A 10131-nucleotide genomic window follows, 5' to 3' on the forward strand; every position below is an offset into this window, starting at 1 on the left:
TGTGTATGTTTGATTGATTGTACCTTCGAATTTGAGGACTAAATATCCAATACCATGTATTGTATGGATTATGTAACCGATATCTGTTCTATCCAAGATAGCCTAATTATGCAAAGCAAGTCTTAATGGTATTGCTTTAAAGTTTGCTATTTTGGAGTTGTTACTAGAGACAAACTTCATAAGGGGGGGGGGTCCTCACCCCCTCTGCCGAGTGCCAATGTAGGCATCCCATCCAGACAACGGACCACATAATTTCTGGGTATGTACAGAGGCCATTCTGTATAATTTTGGACTTCCAACATTGTAATCAGGCCGATATGTAGTGGATACTATACTGGCACGATAAAAAAAAAAATTAATTTGTCAAAGTTCTTCGTAACCATGATTTACTATAAATTAAGATTATAATCAACCTAATACCATCAGCACCTACTTTCAAAGGTATTCCTAATAACGTCACACTTACATGGTTATCTCCGTTTTCTATTATATTCCCGAAACCACCGAAACAAGGGCGTTTATTCCCTGCTCCACATACCCTTCGTATGTGTCCGGTTTGAAACAAAGCCAGCTTAATTCAAACTATAGCTACAGGATTAGGTAAAGTAACCACTTCAATTATATCTTCTATAAAGACCTAACTGCTACTAGCGTTTCCATCACCACTCATTTTACGGTTATCCCGACTTCCCATCCTTTAATCACCTAGTAACTGCAAGAGAAAACTTAATCCATCACGTCTAACTAATTTGAAGAAATTATGAAATTCAGCAATGTCAGCCCCAATTTTTAAAGATTACCTAAACAGTAAACTTCTGAAACCCAGTAGGGAAATCTGGTGATAGTACTAACCTTTCTAATAGGAATAACTTGTGGAATAAGTACTGTACGTTATTCCTTTTTATATTTAAAGTCTTGGACACTAATTTATTTTCACGCATCCAGTTTGCTATTAAAGATTACTTCATATGCTTAAAGCAAAACTCCTCGGGAATTTTGATCAACCTCAACTATAACCCTAGCACCTAGCCGCTTTGTCAATAACTTTTGCCATGCGCTGTAATTATTCTCTTCATGGCCGCTGATTTTGTAGTGTCAAGGTTTCCAAAATAATCTTAATTCCAATCAATGTTTTTTAACCAAGAAAACAGTTACGAAATTAAGACACCTTTACATTATCATTATTCGTAACTAGGATTTTCTATTAAAATTGTTACCCTGTATCCATCCGTACCTACAGTACTGTACCTTAAGACACTTTCATTGCCGTAGACTATATTATAAAAACTTTCAAGCAAGCACAAAAGAAACAAAGTTCAAACAGTAGCTAAAACTTTACAATGCGTAAAGTTAGTGATTTTCTATAATTTTATGAAACCTTACATAAAAGTATTCACAGCTACCTTTTATTTAAAAATTTGCCTACCAGAAAACAATCTGCTTAGGTAATAAAGGTATAAGAACTAACAGCATGGAATTGCCACCCATTCATGAAATGTTAGACTGATAGTGTAAAACAAACCAACTAGAAGCAGATCTCTGAATATTTATAAGTTTCTCAATTTCAAACAGGCAATCTTAGGAGTCTAAACTAAAATTTAACCTTTTATCAGAGAATAAATACTAGACTAATTGGTGATTTAAATGCTCTGGCATTTAGATTTCGGGATAACATGTCAAGCAAGGAGTTTAATTGAATAATTGTATTTTTTTTTTTAGTTAAGTTTTATTTTTTCAAGTTGAGCAGAATACCTTCGTACCCTCAAAAGGGCCCTTACTCCGGCAGATTTATTACGAGTTTTACGTTAAAAGGTTTTAATTTTACAACCAATAGTAAATTTTATACATTTATTACAACCGTATTCGGCATAGCCAAAGATCAGGGCTAAATAGATTTATGAGATAGTAAATATATGAAGTTCAAAAAAATTTATTAGAACCAATTACATTACAATCAGTGGAGAAAATTTTAACCAAGTAGTCCATACATAACATAACCATCCACAGCAAGTTAGGATTAGTATTATTTAGGGATTTCGGCACTGCAGCCCATTGCTAACTTCTGTACCAAAACTAAACAGTTTATTCTTAAACCATCTGGAGTCTTAGTGACGATAACTAAATCTTAAATCTCTGAACCCCTGCTTCAAGGTTTTAATCGGATAAAACTGCCCTCGGCTCCTACTTCAAAGGTTGTGGCCAGGTACAACTGCCTTCGGCTCCTACTTCAAGGTTGTGGCCAGGTACAACTGCCTTCGGCTCCTACTTCAAGGTTGTGGCCAGGTACAACTGCCTTCGGCTCCTACTTCAAGGTTGTGGCCAGGTACAACTGCCTTCGGCTCCTACTTCAAGGTTGTGGCCAGGTACAACTGCCTTCGGCTCCTACTTCAAGGTTGTGGCCAGGTACAACTGCCTTCGGCTCCTACTTCAAGGTTGTGGCCAGGTACAACTGCCTTCGGCTCCTACTTCAAGGTTGTGGCCAGGTACAACTGCCTTCAGCTCCCGTTCAAGGTTGTGGCCAGGTACAACTGCCTTCAGCTCCCGTTCAAGGTTGTGGCCAGGTACAACTGCCTTCAGCTCCCGTTCAAGGTTGTGGCCAGGTACAACTGCCTTCAGCTCCCGTTCAAGGTTGTGGCCAGGTACAACTGCCTTCAGCTCCCGTTCAAGGTTGTGGCCAGGTACAACTGCCTTCAGCTCCCGTTCAAGGTTGTGGCCAGGTACAACTGCCTTCAGCTCCCGTTCAAGGTTGTGGCCAGGTACAACTGCCTTCAGCTCCCGTTCAAGGTTGTGGCCAGGTACAACTGCCACAACTGCCTTCAGCTCCAGTTCAAGGTTGTGGTCAGGTACAACTGCCTTCAGCTCCCACGCCAAGGTTAGTGCGGCTGTATAACCAGCCTGTGCATGGGATAGAAGCTGCTAGAATATTTGGCTTACAGAAAATAAGCATTGAAGCTAGTTATATAGTAGTTTACTTTATCTTGCATTTAAGTGGGGGTTCACTTTCCATTTTTTCATTTTCACATCCCCAATCTATAGAACTGATATCCTAATACAGAATTTAACTTCTCTTCAGTCAACTCTTCTACCCCACAAATTGCTAATTTAAATGCAAAAGTTTAGCCCATTCCCTGAGCAGCCAAGATCTAAAGTTAGTTTAAGTGAAAAAAAAATTAAAAGTCAGAGTACCAATAGACCAAAAAATGTATAATTCCACCGGGCAAAACTATCTTAATTTATAGTGGAAGAACTGGTGCAGTTAGTAGTTGACAAGGCAGTCAAGTGTTAAATTTGTCAAGTAAAGCCAGTATTCCACCCCCGTAACAGGATATAATTCCTACCCAGTAGTTAAGTAAACTTCCCGAAAAGTACAAAACATAAGTATAGGCCCTTGAACTATATCGCCCCTATTCATGGTAGCACGATGCTTAGAATTATCCCCACCTTCGCCAAAGTGTCTACAATATCAAAACTTGTGCATCTAGTGTTAATATACTGATAAAAAAAATAGTCTCCATCCAATCACAATAGACATACTACCTCACCACCCACTTACATTTATTCAAAGCACTACCTCGCACCCCCCCCCCCCCATAAATTACTTTAATCCGGAAGGAGTTCCGATAACCCATCAGTATTCACTCAAAAGGCAACACCCTATTCTTTCCACAGTAAACTCCTGTTCCCGAGTTTTTTTTTTAGTAAAACAAATAACTACGCTAACCGAGCCTAAGCTACCCTAAAGCCTGAAAAGGAAGGGATTAGTTAGTTTTTTTGCACATCCAATTGTACACAGCAGACCGGACCAAAGTCCAGTCTGCCATGTACAATGTAAAGTCCACCTTTGCCTGGGTGGCGCCACCCGCGACAAAGGTGGACTTTTGGATGTGCAAATTGGTTGATACAGTAAGTTTAATATAAAATCCTAATTTTGAAAATTATTAGCTTACTTTGAAAATAAGTTGCTTACTTTATGAAAATTATTTGCTTACTTTAAGAAAATTTGAAATTGAAATTAATATCTGACCATCAAAACAATCTTTATCTTTACTGATCAAAGCTTAAACATTTAATCAAGAACTGAATCAATCTTTACTTTATTGATCAAAACTGAAATCTACAAACCAATTAAAATAAGTCTACCTTTCTTGATAAAACAAATTTACAAACTGATCATGAAAAATCTAACTTTACTGATCAAAATTAAAAAATTCAATAAAAATAACAATCTTTACCTTCACTACTTTAATCAAAACTGAAATTCTAAAACTAATGAAAATAAATCTACTTTATTGATCAAAACTAATATTTACAAACTCGTGAATGACAATTAAATTCTTATTTAATTAAACTTTAATCTTTAACTTTATTGATCAAAACTAATATTTACAAACTCATGAATAACAATTAAATCCTTATTTAATTAAACATTAATCTTTAACTTTCCTTCACTTCTCAAAACCACAATAAATTTTCAGGTAAATACCAATTATGAAATCCTGATCATAAAGAAAAGTATTCGAGTTGATCGTTACGTTGACATTAGTTCCCAGAACTTGTGAAAATGTATTACTAAAGTCTAAGAGTAAATAAAAGTTAAATCTTATACTTAATAACTAAAGCTTTGAATCAAATGATATTTGCTGAAATCCTAGAATTAAATTCTTGATTAAATTTGTTTACCTTAACCAGTCTGAAAAAGTTGGGCGCTAATATAAAAACTAAAAAAAAAAATCTATTACGCAACATATAGTTAGTTTAAATTCTTGAAACAGAGTGCATTGTGTTTACTCAAAATGCACCATTACACCATACTCACGTCACTAAAATTCTCTATCTTCACGATATACTCAGAATCTGGACCAGAGGCAATATTTCAAATCACCAACCACACAATGCTCCAAAGTTTTGTATGGTTTGACTCACTTACCTGGAAAATATTAAAATACATTAAAAAGGAAGCCAACCCCAAACTAAAATATACACCTTAAAACTAGCAATTCCATTGAGTAGTTATTCCGGGCCAACAATACTAGCAGTATCACAAAAAAAAATTAAAAAAGAGGAAAAGAAAAAAAGTTCTTAGATACCATTACTCGAAACATAGATAAATCAAACTAACAGGAGTGCATAACCTAGATTTTATAAAATTTTGAATAATGATGCAGGTTTTTGAAGATTTTGCATACCACAAAATACAATCTAAGCTTAGCGGGTAAAAAGAACCGAAGCTACACGTGCAATGCCAAGAACTCTAGGAATACCGATAACAGCAAAGTTTCAAGGGTAAAAACTATCGAAATAACTGTATAATTTCAAATAGAACTGCAAAATTTTACGGGTAAAAACTACATCGACAACAATATAATTTCAAATACCTTCAAATAGAACTGAAAAGTTTTACGGGTAAAAACTATATCGACACAACAGTACAATTTCAAATACCAAGTGCGAAATCTGTGAAAAATATCTAAAAAAATTGAAAAAAGCTTGGCATCAACTGTACTTTGATGTACTTACGGAAAAATAACCTTTCAGAATTACTTAAAACTTACACTGAACAACCAAAGCAATCTACCACAAAATTTTAAATGCGTTTCCGCCACTTGCAAACATACCTTAAAAACACACAATTCGAAAACAACCGAGGAAACAGTAGAACAAACGTAAAAATAGCACAGCGTAAAAAATGTCAAAGGCAGGCACAAAAAAAGCAAGATCTAAGGTCATATAGGCCCAGTACCTTTACAAGTCACATATATGGACGATCGCCAAGCACTCTGGACTAAGCGAGGCATGGGTGGGCTAGCCAAGGACTCAATAGATAGTCCTTTGGGTGACGTCACTTACCCTCTGTACATGTTCAAGGAATTATCTGATTTATTAGTTTACGCAACATCCTAATACCTTAAGAATAGCTTACATCCAAATGTTTGATAAGCTTCCCTTCCAGGAACAAGGATTCTGACCAGTTCCTATTATGTTTGGAAGTGAGGCATACAATAAGGCATTACCATACAATCATGAGGCATACGTTGAAGTTGATTTTCTTGTACGTATTCATATTCCTGTCGAATTAAGATCCCATACTATGACTAATATCTATCCATCTCCATTATGGTAGTTAGATGTTAGGTTGGTTGAGTATATGCATAAGAGATAGCCTGTCCATTATACGTGTGATGTTTGCATACTTTTCTATACTAAGCCAAATATAACCTTTCAACGTCAATTTATATTTATCTAGTGAATGACTTACAATTAAAGGGAATTCCATGAGTCCTACTATGGACAGGATTCAAATATATACTTCCTCAGGTATCATCCACGTACAAAACCTAAGTTGAATAGTAGGTATATATTCGCATTTAGATGAGGGTAGAACTTATTATACGCAATTCCCTTTGATTACAAGTTCTTCCCGAGATGAAGTTGAACTTGATTTTCAAAGTTGTTTTTGGCTTAGTATAGAAAACATACAAATATCACATGTAAAATGGACAAGCTATCCCTTGTGCACACACTCTACCAACCTAGTACTTAACTACTATGATGGAAATAAGTTGATAGTATACTATCTGAATTCAACAGAAATATGCGCATCAAAGTCTACTTTACCTTATGTCTCATGATTTAATGATATACATGAGTAGTGACTTACTTCCAACTATAATAGCCATCGGTACGAATGTAGGGAAGATACTTATCATATTGTTCTCTGGTCTTGGTTAGTGCCATAGCCTCTATACCATGGTCTTAGGTTCTCTTTGTTAATTGTATACTCAGGTACACTATTCGATCTGTTTCCTTATCTCCTTTCCTCACAGGATTATTTTCCATATTGTAGCCATTAGGCTTATAGCACCCTGCTTCCCAACTGGGGCTATATCTAAGCTAGTAATGATAATCGTAGTATTGGGTGTTAACTATTCTCCAGGTGATGAAAGTTATAAATTAATGCTATAATTTTGGCTAAATATTTGAAAGTATGAAAATGCAATATATAAAATTGTCAAATTATCATAGAGACTATTTACTTGGGTATCATTGTGCAAATGGGTTGAATATGTTTTTAATGTATGAAACAAAGTCAATATCAGCTTATGTTTCTCTTAATGGATGGATGGTTTGGCAATGTCACCCTAATCCAATCCCAAGAGGAGTCGCTTTTTATTTTGGTCATGTCAGGATGCCAGATAACTCAAATATCAATCAATCGATATTATTTTGGTCGGACATTACCAGGGATAATTCCTGGTGAATCTTTGTTATTTTCAAGGTATAGGATATTCGATATTATTGGACTATGTTACTCCTTATTGAATTCATACATACATTCATATATATATATATATATATATATATATATATATATATATATATATATATACATATATATATATATATATATATATATGTATATGTATATATATAATATATATATAATATATATATATATATATATATATATATATATACTGTATATATATATATATATATATATATATATATATCAGATTCTGAAGGAGACCATGCGGCAGAGCATTTATTGGAGTCTCATAATCAATGTAGCTTCGTCAGATGATGATGATGAGGAGGAGGAGGAAATATAAATATGAACAGTAGTCGTAGAGTTTTTTTGTTTTTTTGTATAATTGTATAAATTCAATTGTGAGTATATACTGACTTTATTTTCCCTCAGTAATAAAGGACTTTTGTTGATGTTTTGAAAATTATTACAATTTCTTAATTTGGCTTGTAAATACGAAAATGTTAAATATGAAAATTCATAAAGCTTTGAAATAACTGTTTAGTATATTTCGAAATTGCAAATGTAACAAAATTAACCTAATCGACAAATACTAAATAAGACCTTAAAGGCTTCGACAATTCTCAGTAAAAAGACTAGATAAATTAATGAATAAATAAAGATATATATATATATATATATATATATATATATATATATATATATATATATATACACACACATATGTATATGTATAAGTGTGTGTTTGTGTGTATGTGTTTAAAAGGATTACAAAAAAAAAAAAAAAACTCTGTGGGTAGAAAAAAAAAACAGAAAAAATCAAAAGATTAAGATTTGGAGGTCATCCAATCTCAGAGAAGAAAAGGATTAGTCTGACACGCTAAATCAGTTAATCAGCAAATGTCAAGCAGGGCAAATTGTTTTCTTGTGTCCTCACCTAGAGGTCGCGAAGGTACGAAATTATTTGAAATCTATACGAAATATTGAGAAGAACTGTCATTCGACTGCCACCTTCGTTTGGGAGCACCATAGTACAGTGGTAACATGTTCGTTCGCCTAGCATTTGCATGGCAGCAGACTGATCCCTGTCCGGGACCATGAGTCTAAGCTATTTACTTGGGAGGATGCTTCTATGGTTAGGCGCCACAGTGTGGGGTTGGGCTGGACCGGATGATGTTCTGATGAGTATCTATTCTGATGAAGCTGGAACTGAAGCCAGAAAAATCCAACCTTTACGTTTATAAAAAAAAAAAAATAAAAAAAAAAAAAATCCAGCCGTGTCTACTCCACTGCAAGACTAAGTCCTCAGACATGTCGTTATTCATGTCTAATGTCTGGTCATTCCATCGCTATGCTGGCTAATGCGGATTGGTGATGGTGAGAGACTTTTGTCTGATTGCTCATAGCAATACAACATAGTATGGGTGGTCTTGACTAGTACAGCATTGCTGATCAGGGCGATACATAAACCCTTTTACTACGTTAAGGTATCCGCCCTCAGAATTGGATTTATGTAAATATATATATATATATATATATATATATATATATATATATATATATGTGTGTGTGTGTGTGTGTGTGTGTGTGTGTGTGTGTGTGTGTGTGTGTGTGTTACAGTCAATATCAAAACCCAGACAGTTTGTAAAGTGGCTGAAATTTTCAGGCAATGTGTGAATTGCCTGGTTCACCCAGTCAATTTACAAATTAGCTAAAAATTGCAGACAATTTATAAAGTGCCTATAATTGTAAGTTATTTTCTTGATATGTTCGTGATGCCAGCGTACATTTGATATACTGTATATTCAAAATATACTTAATTAAAATTGAATTAATTACTCAAAAATGTCCATAAAATATGTAATTTACAAAGTGACACTTATGAGTAAACACTCAATTTTTGATTAAGTATATTTTGAATATACAGTATATCAAATGTACGCTGGCATCACGAATATATCAAGAAAATAACTTACAATTATAGGCACTTTATAAACTCTGAAATTTCTAGCTGGTTTATAAATTGACTGGGTGAACCAGGCAATTCACATATTGCCTGAAATGTTCAGTCACTTTACAAACTGTCTGGATTTACATATTGACTAACATATATACATATAAATATACATATACATATACATATATATATATATATATATATATATACATATACATATACATATACATATATATATATATATATATATATATATATATATATTATATTATATACACACACATATATATATATATATATATATATACAGTATTTATATATACTGTATATAATACCGCAATGACAAAATCTTGCTCAACTGATTTTTTTTAACAATATTTTTCCCCGTATTAGAAGACAATAATATTTTTTATTTTCTAGGGAATTGCGAACTACAAAAATAATAGATCTTGATACAAAATGAGCTGATTGTTTAAGAAATTTTAATTCCAAAAATGACCTATGGTAGAAATAAAATCGGAAACCAAGATATGGTATTCCAATAGATAAGATATTCCCATTCATGGTCATTAATTCCAACTGTACTGATATTTGGTGGCCGCTAAATCAGTAAGAGAATTACATTTATAGCTACTGCTTATTTAAAGGTGAGGGTATTTTAACAGCACTGTTAACTGGATGATATTCTTCTTCTTCATTCAATTATTTTTCCCAGTGTCTATCGGAAGACGTGCTATATAAATTAGTAAATCAAATAGTTCTTTGAGCATGAACCGATTGTAAGTGACGTCACCCAAAGCGCCATCTAGCATGGCTCACGGTGGCCACGTATCTAGAGTCCTTGGCAGAAAACTCTTACCTCGTGTAGTCCAGAGTACATAGCGAGCGGCGAGAAAGGTGATGATTG

At 34.0% G+C, this 10131-nt stretch overlaps 1 protein-coding gene across 2 annotated transcripts in view; it reads right to left on the reverse strand.

Moving 5' to 3' along the window:
* The window catches only part of LOC137629711 (zinc finger CCHC-type and RNA-binding motif-containing protein 1-like), a 543938-nt gene extending 538212 nt beyond the window's left edge, over positions 1–5726 (reverse strand). The window contains exons 1-2 of one of the 2 annotated variants that reach the window (XR_011041586.1): positions 5616–5726; positions 1707–2895 (exon numbers count right to left, since the gene is read on the reverse strand). The gene's annotated coding sequence lies outside the window, so the exon portion shown is untranslated. Of the gene's footprint in view, positions 1–1706; positions 2896–5615 lie in introns of those variants that run through there. The other variant, XM_068361276.1, reaches the window with a different exon arrangement.
* Positions 5727–10131: the final 4405 nt, after the last annotated feature.

This window comes from Palaemon carinicauda, chromosome 37, assembly GCF_036898095.1.
Source record: "Palaemon carinicauda isolate YSFRI2023 chromosome 37, ASM3689809v2, whole genome shotgun sequence".
In the NCBI taxonomy this organism is placed as follows: domain Eukaryota; kingdom Metazoa; phylum Arthropoda; class Malacostraca; order Decapoda; family Palaemonidae; genus Palaemon; species Palaemon carinicauda.